Source organism: Nomascus leucogenys, chromosome 12, assembly GCF_006542625.1.
Source record: "Nomascus leucogenys isolate Asia chromosome 12, Asia_NLE_v1, whole genome shotgun sequence".
Taxonomy (NCBI): Eukaryota; Metazoa; Chordata; class Mammalia; order Primates; family Hylobatidae; genus Nomascus; species Nomascus leucogenys.
Genome location: NC_044392.1, coordinates 34,650,342 through 34,667,384, shown reverse-complemented (window position 1 = coordinate 34,667,384; position 17,043 = coordinate 34,650,342). Strand labels below are relative to the sequence as shown.

At 44.2% G+C, this 17,043-nt stretch overlaps 1 pseudogene; it reads right to left on the bottom strand.

The window, feature by feature from the left end:
- Positions 1 to 2,648: 2,648 nt before the first annotated feature.
- On the bottom strand, positions 2,649 to 3,057 carry LOC100599195 (annotated as a pseudogene).
- Between the last annotated feature and the right edge of the window lie 13,986 nt (positions 3,058 to 17,043).

The following is a 17,043-nucleotide window of genomic DNA, read 5'->3' as shown; positions in this document are numbered from 1 at the left end:
CTCTAAATGTCAAAGAGGTTAAGTAAGCTAGCTAAGAGCGTACCTCCATGTACAAGTGAGTCAAAACTCAACCTCAGGTTCTGTGCTCTACAGAGCTATTCCATATGCCTAAGTTTTGTCGTGTGTTGCCATAGCAGAATACCTGAGAATGTGTAATTTAAAAAGAAAAGAGATTTATTTGGCTCACATTTCTGCTGGCTGGAAAGTCCAAGAGCATGGCACTGGCATCTGCTCTGCTTTTAGTGAGGGCCATGTGCTATGTCACAACATGGCAGAGAAGCAGAAAGGCAAGTGGGTGTGTTCAAAGAGGGCAAAACCTGAGAGTCAACCCTGCTTTGTAACAAACCGTGCTAGTGGGAACTAATCCATTCCCAGTAGAACTAACCCAGTCTTGGAAGAAAGACATTAACCTATCTTAACGATCTAATCACCTTTTAAAGGCGCCATCTCCCAACGCTGCTACATTGGCAATTAGATTTCAGCATGAGTTTTGTCAGAGACAAACCACATCCAAACCACAGCACTTTATATATCTTGTTTTTGTTGTTTGTTTTGTTTTTGTTCTGAAGCCCTAAATGTGAAATGGGTAAGACTTTTACAGCTACTAGGGTAGTCATTAGTGCTGTTTATCAAATATTTTTGGATTGCCACCTTCTGAACATAGAGAAGGACAATATTTTCCAGCCCCCTCATGAGTGGGACACTGTGGCTGATACAGGTCAATAAGTTGTGAGTGGAAATAATAGAAGTGATGTGTGTCACTTCTGAACTGGGGCATTTAATCATTAACAGGAGACTCTCCAGAGCTGTCTTTCCTTCTGCAAAAAGGCAAGTTCCAGCTCCATCAGCATAGGTCTTGAAGTGAGGATGATTTCAAACCAAGCTTCAGCTGCCCCATGGTAGATATGTTATGTGCCTGAGAGTTGGGGATTATCTGATACTGCAGCATAACCTAGCCTATCCTAACTGATAGGATCACAACCTAAAGAGTGCAGAAATATATTTTTATTTCCGCGTAACTAACTTAACTCTCAAGCCCCCACTTCCACCAATAGTAGAAAATTCAGTGTTGCCCATTCGACTCACTTTGAGTATAGCTGTCTGCCATTTTTTGAGGAGAGAATACTTAGTCAATTCCAAGTTCCACCCCTTGGAACAGGGATGGCAGAGTATATCTAAGTTTTGGGTAATGAAGGGGGTAAAAAGAGTAGTTAAGGTTTTTTTGGTTGTTTTGTTTTGAGATGAAGTCTCGCTCTGTCACCCGGGCTGGAGAGTGCAATGGCAAGATCTCAGATCACTGCAACCTCCGCCTCCCAGGTTCAAGTGATTCTCCCACCTCAGCCTACCGAGTAGCTGGGAATACAGGCATGCACCACCACACCTGGCTAATTTTTTGTATTTTTAGTAGAGATGGGGTTTCACCATGTTGGCCAGGCTGATCTCGAACTCCTGACCTCAAATGATCTGACCACCTCAGCCTCCCAAATGCTGGGATTACAGGCATGAGCCACAGTGCCTGGCCAAGAGCAGTTAAGTGCCCCATAACAAAGAGAGGCACTGGAGGTTACCTTTGTCCCAGGGCTGTCTTCTCATCTGCAAGCCATCACAGCCCCATGGCTCTTTCCTCTCTACCTTTGTGGTGGATGTGTCAGAGGCATGTGAACCAGAGTGACTCAATCTTGAATAGGGGCTGGGTAAAATAAGGCTGAGACCTACTGGGCTGCATTCCCAGGAGGTTAGGCATTCTTAGTCACAGGATGAGATAGGAGGTTAGCACAAGGTACAGGTCACAAAGACGTTGCTGATAGAAGGATGCAGTAGAGAAGCCAGCCAAAACCTACCAAAACCAAGATGATGATGAAAGTGACCTCTGGTCGTCCTCACTGCTCATTATACGCTAATTATAATGCATTAGCATGCTAAAAGACACTCCCACCAGCACCTTGACAGTTAATAAATGCCATGCCAATGCCCAGAAGTTACCCTATATGGTCTGAAAAGGGATGGAACCCTCAGTTCCAGGAATTGCCCATCCCTTCCCGGAAAACTCATGAAAAATCCACCCCCTATTTAGCATATAATCAAGAAATAGCCAACCAGCAGCCCTCAGGGCTGCTCTGCCTATGGATTAGCCATTCTTTTATTCCTTTACTTTCTTAATAAATTTGCTTTCACTTTATGGATTCGCCTCTAATTCTTTCTTGCGCAAGATCCAAGAACCCTCCCTTGGGGCCTGGATAGAGACCCCTTTCCAGTAACAGTTGCCTGCAACACTGCCAAGGCCTCTGAACATGAGGCACGCCACTCTGCCCCTCATCATCTTAACCCAAGGCCTCTAAAGTCTCTAGCCCTCTCACAATATTTCTCCCTCCTCCACACCAGATCTCTGGACCTCAAGGCTGCTAGGACACTGTGAGGTAGTCCTCGAGTAACTCATGCAATTACAGTGACTATCGCTCTGGCATCATGCGTGCCTCTCTAACGGCCTCGCTGTCTGCCTAGGCTACACCTTGGGGAGCAAGGCACGAGTGCCCTCTTGCCTCAGGCCCCACTCCCACCAAACCTATCAGAGGTTTATTTTTGTTTGTTTGTTTGTTTTGTGCGGTTGTCCCAGGTTTATTGAAAATATTACAGTACTGCAGAAAGATTCAAACAGGTCCCATAGGCGTTTTGAAAGTCATCCCAACTGTAGGCTGGCTGACCTGCAGGTTGGACAGACTGCCAAATGCCGAAGTCCAAAAGCATTTTCTTAGCGTCAAGATCTACTTCAATGATCTCCTGATCCAAGGCTGAGACCTCGGGAACATAATTGTCTCTTTTTTCTCTCTCCTCCTCCTGCAGCTTGATGGAGACACCTCTTACTGGGCCCCTTCGAATCCGCTTCATCAGATGCATGACATAGCCTGCTATCTTGTTGTAGAGCTTCTCACTGGGGATAATGGCGATCTCCTCTCACACGCGCTTGTCCGTGTGGAAGTCGTTGCCCAGGCGCGTGTAGTACTTTTCTATGACGACCTGGGCCGCCTTCCTCACGGTTTGGGTGTGAATGAGGCCCATGTTGGCTGGTCCTTGGTAAAAGAGCCCCTATCAGAGGTTTCTAACACACATTTTCTACACCCCACTGCTGGCATGAAGCCAACAGGGGTGGGGGAGAGGGATTAGGACTCTGAACATCCTCACAGGGAAGCTCAAGAATATCAATATCTTACTCTCCTGCTTTCCTTTCCCAACTCTCAGGTCCCTCCCCTTTTGAAATGTAAAACTATCTCTTACATCAGAGCTACTCAAAGTGCTGGCTGGCAACAAACTAAGTCTGGTTGGTGTCAGCACATAAATCACCATATTGCTTCCTTCATCAAGAAAGTCTTGCTACCAAAAAAAAAAAAAACACACACACACACAAAAACCAACAACAGTGCCAACTGAACTAAACAGTGTTCATAGTGATAAAGTTGATTTACATTCTGGAATAGGCTTCTTATCTCAGTAATAAACAGGTCTCAGGAGGCAGCCGAGTTTGTTGTACATTCCTACCTATTCTGTGGTTTGTGGATAAATCTTATGCCCAGCTTCCTTCCGGTTTTGGCTTTTGATGTTCAAAGCCAGCTTTGGGAATTTAAAAAAACCCTTCCACTCTCTGGTACCTTGTCTTTCAAGACTATTGTTTCAGCTATGAGTTTCAAACAACCCCATTCAACAATTCAATTGACTCCTTTGTTCCAGCCTATATCTGCCCTCGTCCTGAGAATTTTTTTTTTTAAATCATTGCTGAGAGACTGGTGAGGAAAAGATAATAATTCTGCCTCTGTGCTGTTCAGCTTTTTAATTGTATTTCCTGTCTCTCTGGCTAGAACATTACATGGTTTTTAAGGTTGAGTTTTAATTTATAAAGAAGAATTAATTCTCTAAGCATTCAGATTAATCAAAGTTTGCCTAGCTCTTTGTAAAAATGACTTTTTAATTACTAGTCATTTTGAATCTGCTCCCCTCTAACAGCAGACATAATCAAAAAGTCACTCAATTAATGTGATGTTTATTAAGAATGTGTAATGTCATGAATAAATGCTTCTTATAATACGAACTGAAAAAAGTGGGTTACGATGTTGGGTTGCAGCGTGCGTATAACTTTTAAAATAACAACAAAAAGTCTGGGATTAGGAAAAAACAATAGAAATAAATGCATCTGTTTATATTTTTAATTTATATAATATTCTTTAATAGAAAAATAATTTTAATTTTTTTAAAAAGTGACTGTACTTTCCTATTGACTTATAACTTGGGAAACACATTAGTCTTGATTACATTTTGCCTTATATTATTCTTTTGATGGTTTATCTCCCCAGCATCTGCTTTAAGAATCTTTTTTGCAATATTTTAATAACCTTCAAAAGCAATTGAACTCCTCAGCTGCGGTGCTTTTTTTTTTTTCTTTTTTTTTTTTTTGAGATGGAGTCTGTCTGTGTCACCCAGGCTGGAGTGCAGTGGCACGATCTTGGCTCACTAAAACCTCTGCCTCCTGAGTTCAAGCGATTCTCCTGCCTCAGCCTCCTGAATAGCTGGGATTACAGGCACCTATCACCACACCTGGCTGATTATTGTATTTTTAGTAGAGATGAGGTTTCACCATGTTGGCCAAGGCTGGTCTTGAACTCCTGACCTCAGGTGATCCACCTGCTTCAGTTTCCCAAAGTGCTAGGATTACAGGTGTGAGCCACCGTGCCCAGCTGTGGTGCATTATTATTTTATCAACCCAGTGAAGAGCCCCTCTCTACATTCCTGATCCTCATTTCTACCCAACCCCCAGGTCCCCATATGCATTACTTGTCTGGCAATACATGTGCACCCTCACTCACTACATATGTATTGCTGATCCATGTGCAAACATGCTTCCAGTGTGCATGAAGGCTCAGTGCCATCCTATGCCAACCATCTCTTACTTTGCTCATCCAGTGCCTTATTTTCAGGATTTTTCCCATCACCAAACCCTTGTTGTTTCCCGTCTCAAAGAATAGTGAGGCATCTCCAACCCCTTACACAGACTGTGAAACGTCTGGAATTAAATTTCTGAGTGACCTCCACCCTGAGATTACACTCTGCTACAAGGCCTGTAGAATGTTTTATAAAGCTTTATTGAGATATATTTCACATAGCGCAAAATTCACCTATTTAAATGGTGCAATTCAGAGGTTATGTGCACACTGCAACCCAACATTATAACCCACTTTTTAAAGTTCATGTTATAAGAAGCATTTATTCATGTTATTACACATTCTTAATAAACATCACATTAATGACTTTTTGATTATATGTGTTGTTATAGGGAACAGATTCAAAATGGTAATAGAGAGTCATCTTCACAAAGAGCTAGGCACACTTTGATTAATATACTCCAAGGTCATACAACTATCACCACTAGGTAATTCCAGGATATTTTCATCTCCCCCAAAAGGAACTCTAAATCCATCAGCTGTTATTCCCCATTCATCTGTCCTCCCAAACCTTGGCAACCACTTTTACTCCCTGTCTCAATGAATTTGCATACTTTTGACATTTCACATAAGTGGAATCATACAATATGTTGTCATTTATAACTAGCTTCTTTCACTTAGCATAAGATTTTCAAATTTCACCCACACTGTAGTATTTCATTTAGTATTTTATTCTTCTTCCTGGCAGAATAATCTTCCATTACATGAATATACCATATTTTGTTTATCCATTGGGCTTATAGAATTTAAAGCAGCATCATTTTTAGTACCTAAAGTATAGTCAATTTCTGTCAAGTAATTAGGATAATTATGTCTTTTTAAAAATAATAATAATTTAGGCATCTTAGCAAATGAATAGAAAAAAGAAGAGAAGATATTTAGGAAAAACCTAGGAAATTTCTATATTTTTCTATTCTTTCAGAAAAACAATTCTATGCAAGCTACAAATGTTTTCTCACTTTTTCCCCGTGCCTACACGTCTCTATACACCTTCCTAATCCTGAAAACCCAGAACACAGTGCTATGCTGGCTTGGTACTGAATCCCCAGTAAGTGTTGAATAAAGGGTGGATGAAGAGCGAATAAGAGACGCCACCTTGCTCCTTCTTCTCCCCGAAGCCTCCCCCCACCTCCACCTTGCTAGTCTTCCTTTTTGCGGTACAAATGGTTGAGCAGACAGTAGTGGGGAGAGCTGCAGGAGAGGTCAGCGGTTAAGCTTAATTACAAGTAAATATAATTTCTCTGGGGTTGCTGTGGAAAGGAGAGTAGATAAGATCAACGAAAGTACTTGGAGGGCCTTGGAAGACAGCCCCTCTGCAAATATAGGATTGGTTTTTATTGTTGTTGCTGCTAATAAAACAGATGTTCTCAAAGCATTCCTCCAACCAGTGAGAGGGCTGAGGAAATTGCTGTGTCTTTACTGGTTGCTGAAACCAAATAAAAATCAAATTAAAGTTTAATTCACCTCATAATTTTCTTCATGGCAGGTCTGCTCAGCAGCCTTGAGGCAGCGCCAACGTCCTCCTCCTCTGTGGCATACATCACCCTCAGCCCGGGGCCGCCAGAGGTCAGCTGCACATTTCCCTCTCCTGGAGGTCCAGTGTGGGTGTTTGCAGCTGAAGAAAAGGCCTAGGCCAAAACAAAAGGATGTTGGGAGCTGCTGGAAGATACCAGAAAGGACTTCCCTCCTCTTCCCCTATCCAGGGTCTCCATGGCAACAGGGGGAAAGCTGCTAGGTATTCCAGTTATGTGACCTGGGCCATGTATATTACCCAGCCTCCTGAGGGGTGCCAGACGTAAACACTGAGACGCCTACAACCACAGATGTCATGCTCCCTCCTATGCTCCTCATACCCAGGACAGTGTCTGTGACAAGGAGGGCTCAAGTAACATTTCATGCACCCATGCAATAAAGTTTCCTATTCAGCTAATATATGAGTGAGGGAATGAACAAATGAAGTAATTTTTTCCGTTTCCTTTTTAAATAATATCCATTCTTTTTAAAATCTCCTTCCTTCCTTCTTTTCTTCCTTCCTATTTTTTGACACACAAATAACGTAAAACTTCCCAGGGCACTGTTCCAGCTCTAACAGATGATTCCCCACGTGCTGGGAGTTAACAGCTTGCTACTGACTGTAAACTCAGAGTTGGGTTTTGCAATTTTTAGATATATTGAGTGCTCTACAGATGCAAAGCAGTGACCTCCTCATCTGAATCAGACAAATGCAAAGATAAGGAGAAGATCATGAGGAAGCCAAGAGGTGGATAAACACAGACGCCCAGAAGAGTCTTCAAGGTCAAGAACTGTCTCAAGAAAAGCCATTGCAGTGACATGAGAATGTCAGAAGTAAAACCGAGGTAGGACCACACATTCTCCTTTGAAATTAGCCCCTGCTCATCCATTCATTTAACATTTCAGTGCCTACAAAGTGGACAAGACCATATGGAGATGAATGAGACCACAGGCTGACTGTGAGGGGCCTGCAGACTAGTAGGGGAGGCTGATGTGGAAATGAATTGTTACCTTACAAAGTGGCAAAGGCTGCAGGAGAGACATCACGTCCAGGTGGTACTGGGAGATGCTCCCCAGAGGAGGCAATGGGGAGATTCCTAGCAGGAATGACCTGACTCAGTCTGGGTCTTATAGAATAGAGTCAACATCAGAAGGGGAAGTTCAGGATATAAGAATGTAACCGCCCAATGTAACCCTGCCTGCTGCCTAGGCAGAGCCAGTTTATCAAGATGGGGGAATTGCAATAGAGAAAAGGTAATTCATACAGAGCCGGCTGTGCAGGAGACCTGAGTTTTGTTACTACTCAAATCAGTCTCCCCCAGCATTCAGGGATCGGAGTTTTTAAGGACAACTTGGTGGGCAGGGGGAAGCCAGTGAGCCAGGAATGCTGACTGGTCAGGTCAGAGATGAAATCTTAGGAAGTTGAAGCTGTCTTCTTGCACTGAGTCAGTTCCTGGGTGGGGCCACAAGATCCGATGAGCCAGTTTATTGATCTGGGTGGTATCAGCTGATCCATCAAGTGCAGCATCTGCAAAATATCTCAAGCACTGATCTTAGCAGTTTAGGGAGGGTCAGAATCTTGTAGTGTCCAGCTGCATGACTCCTAAACTATAATTTCCAATCTTGTGGCTAATGTTAGTCCTACAAAGGCAGTCTTGTTTGGGGAAAGGGCTGTTATCGTCTTTGTTTTAAACTATAAACTAAGTTCCTGCTATGCCCAGGAATGAACAAGGACAGCTTGGAGGTTAAAAGCAAGATGGAGGCCGGGCGCGGTGGCTCACGCTTGAAATCCCAGCACTTTGGGAGGCCGAGGCGGGCGGATCACGAGGTCAGGAGATCGAGACCACGTGAAACCCCGTCTCTACTAAAAACACAAAAAAATTAGCCGGGCATGGTGGCGGGCGCCTGTAGTCCCAGCTACTCGGAGAGGCTGAGGCAGGAGAATGGCGTGAACCCGGGAGGCGGAGCTTGCAGTGAGCCGAGATCGCGCCACTGCACTCCAGCCTGCGTGACAGAGCCAGACTCCGTCTCAAAAAAAAAAAAAAAAAAGAGCAAGATGGAGTCGGTTACGTTAGATCTCTTCACTGTCTCAGTCGTAATTTTGCAAAGGCAGTTTCAATCATAGAGAAGAGATAACACATTTAAGAGAAATTGTTTCTTAATCCTTCTTCAGTCTCTGTTGTGAGGCAGACACTACCTCCACCAGGCATTTCCCTCTTTGTGTCTTTGAAGACACCCTAAACTTTAATATTTGTGGCGGACCTGATCTTTGCACAAATGATGGGGAGTTCTTTGTTAAAGGGCCAGGGACTTTACCATTGCATATCTTTTGGCATAAGGTTAAAGAGAAGAAGGTGTAGAAATTCTGACATTGTTAAGAGATATTTTTCACTTTGTTTTATAAAATATAATGTATTTTCTGAAACTGTATGTAAGCTAACCAGCTTCTATCTCCTCTATCACAGACGGAGCTGAACAGAGTTAAGCCTTCTGATTTCAATTCATGAAGCAGGAAATCCTTCTGGCAGGTCCTGGTGAGTTTCCAGTTTAGCTGCTGACAGATAGAGAAATGTGCTTTCTATAATCTCTTCCTCTCCATCCCACGTCCACTGTGCACATTCTTCAGAGCTGGCAAGAGTCACTGACAGGACATGGCACCCATGGTTTGAAGCACCGACTTTGCTCTGCAGGCGGCCCAGAGCCAGTGAAGGGCTTTCTTGAAGCACACAGCACCCCATGGTCATGCAACGGCAATATGTAGCCTGGGTGTCACTCACTGAGACACATTTCCTCCCTCCACCCCCTCACCCATCTTTGTAAAAATTTAGCATTTTCTGGACAAGATCAGGCTTACTATAAGACACTGCTTAGAAAAACTGATGTTAAGATGGAAAAAAATAAGGGAAGGAGAGGGAATAAAAGGTGGGAAAGAGATTAGAAAAAGGGGAGGCAGAGGATGGGGAAACTGGAAACAAAGAGTTAAAAAAAAAGTGGGGAGAAATAATGCTGTGAGGTTGAAGACTTCTACCTCAATGGCTTTGCATTTGCCCCCTCCACTAGTAACTCTCTCTCCTCAGTGATCTCACTCCCTCAGTTCACTTCAAACATCACTTTACAGTGACGCCATCCTTGGACTCCCTAGTAAAATCCACCCGCTTCCATCACTCGCTAATCGCTTAACCAGTTCTACTTTTCTTCATAGCAGTGATCACCACCTAGTATATTACACATTTATTGGTTTGCCTTTCCTCAAAGGAATGTAAACTTCACCAGTACAGAGACTTTTTCAATTTCATTCCCTGCTATATTTTAAGCATCTAGTACAATGCCTGGCACAGAGCAGGTATATTAGTCAGAGTTCTCCAGAGAGACAGAACAAATAGGCTATGAACAGACACATAGAAAGACATAAGAGGATATTGATTAGGGGAATAGGCTCATGTGATTATGGAGGCTGAGAAGTACCATGACAGGCTACCTCTACATTAGAGACCCCAGGAAGCTGGTAGCATGACCCAGTCCAAGTCTAAAGACCTCTGAACCAGAGAAGCTGATGGTGTAACTCTCAATCCAAGGCCAAAAGCCCAAGAAAACCAGGGGGAGGCCACTGGTGCAGGTCCTGACCTGACCTGAAGGCCAGTAAGTCTGGAGTTCTGATGTCCAAGAGTAGAAGAAGAAGGGTGTGCCAGCTCCAGAAGGGAAGGGAAAGAATCTGCCTTTCCTCTACCTTTTTGTTCTCTTCAGGTCCCCACTGATTGGACAGTGCCTGTGTACATTGAGGGCAGACTTCCTCCCTCAGTCCACTGACTCACATGCCGGTCTCCTCTGGAAGCACCCTCATAGACACACCCAGAAACAATGCTGTACCAGTTCTCTAGGTGTTCCTTAATCTTGTCAAGTTTGACACCTAAAATTAACCATTACAGTAGATGTTCAGTAAACATTTGTTGAATACATAAATGGGAGGTCCCAGGGCTCCTTAAGAAAAAACAACAACAACAACAACAACAAAACCTCCTCTTTCCCCACCCAATCTCACAATGTCCCTGGAAAGAATGATCATTTTTATTTCATATCTTTATTTCATGGAGATAAATTGTTTTTATTCACATATAGTTTGAACCTTTCCCTCCTTTTCATAATTTTTTCCTACCAACACCCTAACCTCCTATAGAGTGAGAGAGAAAGAGAGCGGGAGGACACGTGCCAGTTCGTGTGCCATCAAAGGAATCAGCCTTTCTTTCATGGCAATGCCTTTGGAGCAAACCTGAAGCCTGTAAGGCAACAACAATGACAGTCTCTTTCCCACCTCCCAGAAGAGGATGAGAATAAATCCAGCGATAATGGGAAGAGTGTGATGTGAGGCAGAGCTAACATCACAGAGATCCCAGGGAACATTATTTTTCCCTCTCCTTTCTAAAGACACCATAAAAAGCTCCAGATTTTTCTTTCTGAGTGGTGACTGCTTTAAAGAATATAAAATCTGAGATACTGTGAACCCCCACATGATTTCACCTCTGGCAACTGATGTGAGACACAGTGATGGGACTTCATGGTTGTTATATTTGACTTGCAGCCTTGGGAGGAGGGCAGTTAGAAAGGAGGACTGTCCTGAAGTAATGGTGGCCCCACTGGGGTTTGGGGCTTTGTGTCATAGTTTAAGCAATTCAGGCAGGAAAGATTGAAGGAATGGATGAAAAGGAACCACAAGAAAGAGAGGTGGGGGGAGATGCAAAAGTGAGGAAGGGGGAGAGAAGAGACAAAGGAGCCAAGCTCACTTGTTGCCCTGTCTATGGGGACCAAGAAATCTCCAGCTTGGGTTTGATCAGTTTAGGGCAATGACCCTCAAATCTTCACTTCCAGCAATCCTTAATCATTTGATGGAATTTTCTATCCAGCATACTTTATGTCATATAATAAAGGACTTGTCTGGTCTTTTTCCCAGGTTCCTGGGACTCTCTCAGCCTTCACCCCATGTGTCTCTTCATGTGGCTGGTCCTGACCTATATCCTTTCTCATAAGTGTCTGTAATTGGAAGTAGAGCACTTTCCTGAGTTCTGTGAGTTGTTCCAGTGAATTATCTAACCTGACCAGGTCATGAGAATCCCTGAATATCTAGTAAGTCTGAAGTGTAGGTGGCCTGGAGACCCCCTGAACTCGTGGCTGGTGTCTGAAGTTGAGACCATCGTGAGGGGCACTGTGCCCTTCATTTGTGGGGTGTGTTACTCAGGGTCCTCCAGAGAGACAGAATCAGTGGGATATATGAAAGGTGATTTATTAGGGGGAGTTGGCTCACACAATCATGGAGTGGAGAAGTCCCACAATAGTCGTCTGCGAGCTGGAGAACTGGAGAAGCCGGTAGCACATTTCAAAGCCGGTAGCATGAATGGTTCAGTCCAAGTCTGGAAGCCTCAGAACAGGGAAGCAGACAGCGCAGGCCCCCGTCATCTGAAACTACAGACTTGACTGTCCCCAGAAGAACACTGGCACAAGTCCCAGAGTACAAAAGCAGAAGGGCCCGAATCTTATGTCCAAAGTCAGGAGGAAAAAAAGCATTCCATCCCAGAAGGGAGAGAGGGAAAAAGAGGGAGAGAGAGAAGAAGCCCCCTTCTTCTGCTTGCTTGTGCCAGCCAGGGCCTCTGACGATTGGATGGTGACTGCCCCCTTAAGGGCGGATCTTCCGCTCTCTCTCAGTCCACTGACTCACACCCTCACAGGCACTCCCAGAAACAACGCTTCATCAGCCATCTAGGCAGCCCCAAATCCAGTTAAACTGACACGTAAAATTAACCGTCACATGAGATCTGCACTAACTCTGGGTGGTTAATGCCAGAATTCAATTGCAGAACACTAGTGGGTGTTAGAATACCCTACTTATTCAATTTAGCAAAAATATCAATTCCTTGGTGAAGCCTTCCTTGACTTCCCCAGAATTAGTTGCTCCCTTTCTCTCCTTTTATTCTGTTAATATATCCATAATAGCACACACCATATTTTTGCACACACATAATTTTTCTATTGAGAGGTCTGTTTCCCCTATTATCTGGGCCTTTTTCAGGCAGGGCCCCCCTACTGTGTGCAGCCGAGGGACTTGGTGCCCTGCGTCCCAACCACTCTAGTGGTGGCTAAAAGGGGCCAAGGTACAGCTCAGGCCACTGCTTCAGAGGGTGCAAACCCCAAGCTTTGGCAGCTTCCACATGGTGTTAGGCCTGTGGGTGCACAGAAGTCAAGAACTGAGGTTTGGGAACTTCTGCCTAGATTTCAGAGGAGGTATGGAAACACCTGAATATCTGGGCAGAAGCTTGCTGCCGGGGCAGAACCCTCATGGGGAACCTCTGCTAGGGCAGGACAGGAGGGAAATGTGAGGTCAGAGCCCTCACACAGAGTCCCCACTGGGGCACTGCCTAGTGGAGCTGTGAGAAAAGGACCACCATCCCACAGACCCCAGAATGGTAGATCCACAGACAGCTAGCACCATGTGCCTGGAAAAGCTACAGATACTCAATGCCAGCCCATGAAAGCAGCCAGGAGTGGGGCTGTACCCTGCAAAGCCACAGGGGTGGAGGTGCCCAAAGCTGTGGGAGCCCACCTCTTGCATCAGTGTGACCTGGATGTGAGACATGGAGTCAAAGGAGATTATTTCAGAGATTTAAGATTTAGTCACTGCCTCACTGGATTTTGGGCTTGTATGGGGCCTGTAGCCCCTTTGTTTTGGCCAATTTATCCCATTTGGAACAACTGTATTTACCCAATGCCTGTACCCCCATTGTATCTAGGAAGTAACTAACTTTCTTTTGATTTTACAGGCTCATAGGTGGAAGGGACTTGACTTGTCTCAGATAAGACTTTGGACTTGGACTTTTAAGTTAATGCTGAAATGAGTTAAGACTTTGGGGGACTATTGGGAAGGCATGATTGGTTTTGAAATGTGAGGATATGATATTTGGGAGGGGCTGGGGTGGAATGATATGGTTTGGCCGTGTCCCCATCCATATCTCATCTTGAATTGTAACTCCCATAATTCCCACATTTTGTGGAAGGGACCTGGTAAGAGGTAATTGAGTCATGGGGCAGGTTTTTCCTGTGCTGTTCTCATGATAGTGAATAAGTCTCACGAGATCTGATGGTTTTATAAAAGGGCAGTTCCCCTGCACATGCTCTCTCTTGCCTGCCACCATGTAAGATATGCCTTTGCTCCTCCTTTGCCTTCAGCCATGATTGTGAGGCCTCCCCAGCCATATGAAACTGTGAGTCCATTAAACATCTTTTTCTTTATAAATTCCCCAGTCTTGGGTATGTCTTTATTAGCAGCGTGAGAGCAGACTAATACAAAATACAACAAGGAAGTCCAATGAGAGGGAACTCCCCAGGGAGAGATGGTAGCTTCTTCATGTATCTCAATGTGTATTTGTGGGCTGGAGCCAGGTAGGAAGATATGATGAATGGTCCTAGGGAAATTGTCCAGGCCCTGTCCACAAAACAGAAAGCGGCTGAGGCAGGAGAATGGCGTGAACCCGGGAGGCAGAGCTTGCAGTGAGCCGAGATTGCGCCACTGCACTCCAGCCTGGGCGACAGAGCAAGACTCTGTCTCAAAAAAAAAAAAAACAGAAAGCTAGGGCTACCCTGGAGAAAATGTCAAAATTGTAGGGAAAATTGACAAACTTTTATTTCATTTGTAATAATCAGCACTGCAATTCAGTTTGGTTGTGCCCAATTTCACATCCAGCCCACACTTTCCTAAATCCCGTGGCACATTCTGTCCCGTCTTAGCCCATGCCCTGGCCCCTTTCTCAGCAGGACTCCCCCAGTGCTCTCTGACTCATTTTCCTGACAGCAGCAGCAGTAGCAACTAGCTTTCTGTGTCCTTCATTGGCTGCAAGATGTGACAAGGAGAAAGGTTATGTTCTAGAAGCCTTTGCAGCTTCGGGTGAGATTAGAATCGCTAGTTTCTGGGAAGAGACAAGTTCCAGAGAGGGTACAGATTGAGAATTTAGGGGTGGGGACTTTTATAAACTGTGACCCAACTCCATGAAAGAATGAAGAAGAGAGAGCTCAGGGGTTGGCTCCACAGGGAAGGCTCGATTGGGGGATGACTAATGCAATTACCCATTTGGAATTTAGCTTAGAAGATGAAAAGAAATAGACCAGAGGTGACAGGCTTAAAAATTCCTTTTTTTTTTTTTTTTGGTTTGTTCCCAATCCTCTCCTAGTCCAGTGTTAGGAGAGGAGCTGCGGTAAGGAGAGTGGAGAGAGAGAGAAAGGAAGGATAAATAAAAAGAGATTTTAAAAAGAAAGGGAGTCTTAATGTGGGGAGGATCAGTAAAAAGTAAATAAATAAATACAAATTAAAAAGAGAGGATGTGAGGACACCAAGGAGTGTGGCTAATGTGGCTAACCCTGGTCCAAGGACAAGATAGGGTATTAATTTTGATCTCCCAGACTTAGGATTGCCAGAAAATACATAGTTGAGAGGCAGGGGCTAGATAGTGGGGAATGGAAAGCAAGTGTCTGATTCCAGAGGAAAGCAGAGAGTTCCCACGGTAGGAGGAGAAAAACTCTCACCTGAGAGATCGTAGTCCCTGGCTTGGGAAGACCTAATGCAAGAACAGGGAGAAGAAACCACCAAAAAATTTGCCTAACCAGCTAACAAGTCACTGCCGTGGGGTGGCTCTGAGCTGTGCTGTGTCTCCCTCCTTCCTTGGCCATGGCCCCATCTTCCCCATGTGGTTGGACATTCTCACCACCGGGACGTCAGGAGGTATAGAGTTTAATTCAGGTTCTTCCACCAACTAGTTCTGTGGCTCCTGTTTAATCTCCAGAAGCTTCATCTGAATATTCCTTTCAGGGAAAGCACACCAGCTAGAGCCGTGGTAGGCAGAATGGCTTGATCTACATAACCCACTAGGTATTTTTTCAGATCTTAAAAGACTGAGAAACTGTCACAGCCAAGAGGAGCCTAAGCAGACATGACAACTAAGTAGAGTGTGGTAAACTGAATGGGATTCTGGGACAGAAAAGAGGCATTGGGGAAAACAGAAAATCCGAATGAAGTGCAGACCTCTGTTTATAAAAATTTGTCAAAATTGGTTCATTGATTGTGACAAATGTACCATACTAACGTTAGATGCCAATAATAGAGGACGCTTGATGTGGGGTATATGGGAACTCTCTGTGCTATCTTTACAATGTTTCTGTTAATCTAAAATACCCTTAAATAAAAAGTTTATTTAAAAACTGTGAGTTATCTTATAGTGTGGACTCAAAGATGAGGACATGGCCTCTGGAAGGGCCACATTTAAGATAATGCTGTGTGTGTGTGTGCACGCGCGTATATAAACAGAGAAGTTTTCTGTGATGAATATGTAATACTTTTGTAATGAAACAGTAATTTAAAATAAGTTGCATATTATACACTATTCGGAAGAAGAAAGGAGGTAAAGCAGTTATTTCAATGAATATGTTTATGAATTCATTTATTGAATCTTTTATTTAACAACATGTACTAAGCTTGCATATAATTGGACAAGGTGTTCTATGGCAAGAATGAGACAAACGAAGCCTGATTTTTTACAGGTGAGAAGCAGCTGTGGAGAGCTGATGCACAAGCCCACAGTAGTGTGAGCAAGCCTGGAGTAGAGTGACAACATGGAGGAGAGAGCGCCTGGCTCTGCCAGGAATCGGCCAAGGCTCAATAGTGTTTATGCCTTAAGACAAGAAAACAGCACGAAACTGAGAGCTTAAGCTCTGGAACTGGGCAAGTTCTCTCAAAGCCTTATCGGGCTACTCTGAGGATTAAATTAAAACACTAACAAGCACAGAATAAGCTAGTTCCTGATATAGTAAGGGCTTATTATGTGCCAGGAACTGTTGTATGTACTTTACATCTGTTAAACTCATCTAATCCTCACATCCAATCTATGAGGGAGACACTGTCATTACCCCTCATTCTAGAGAAGAGGGAGCTGAGGCACCAAGAAGATACCAATTTGTCCATGGATACCAGCTAGTTAATGGTGGAACCAGGGCAGAACCCAGGCAGTCCAGCTGCAGAGTCTGTATACTGAACTCTCATCCCAGCCACATCTTTTAATGACTAACACGATTATCATTTTGAAGGGTGAGTAAAGGCCAGTAGGGAAGCGAGGTGATGAAAGCTTTTATAGATCTTACAATTTAATAGCCTAGACCTCAGGGGAGGTCTCACTGTGATGTAGATTTGAGGTCTTCAGCATATGGTGGAAGGTGAGGCCTCTGAGCTGATGAAATGGCCCAGGAGAGCACCCTGCCCAGTGCCAGCACAGGACATCTGGAGCTCTGAACAGAGTTCAATAGCAACTGTTTTAGTTCTGGTTGCTATAACAAAATGCCACAGACTGGGTGCTTTAAAAAACCTATATGTATTTCTCACAGTTCTGGAGGCTGTGAAGTCCACGATCAAGGTGCTGGCAGATCAGTGTCTGATGAGGGCTCTCTTCCTGGTTTGCAGGTGGCCATCTTCTTGTTCTATCTTCACATAGTGGAGAGCAGAAAGAGGAAGCAAACT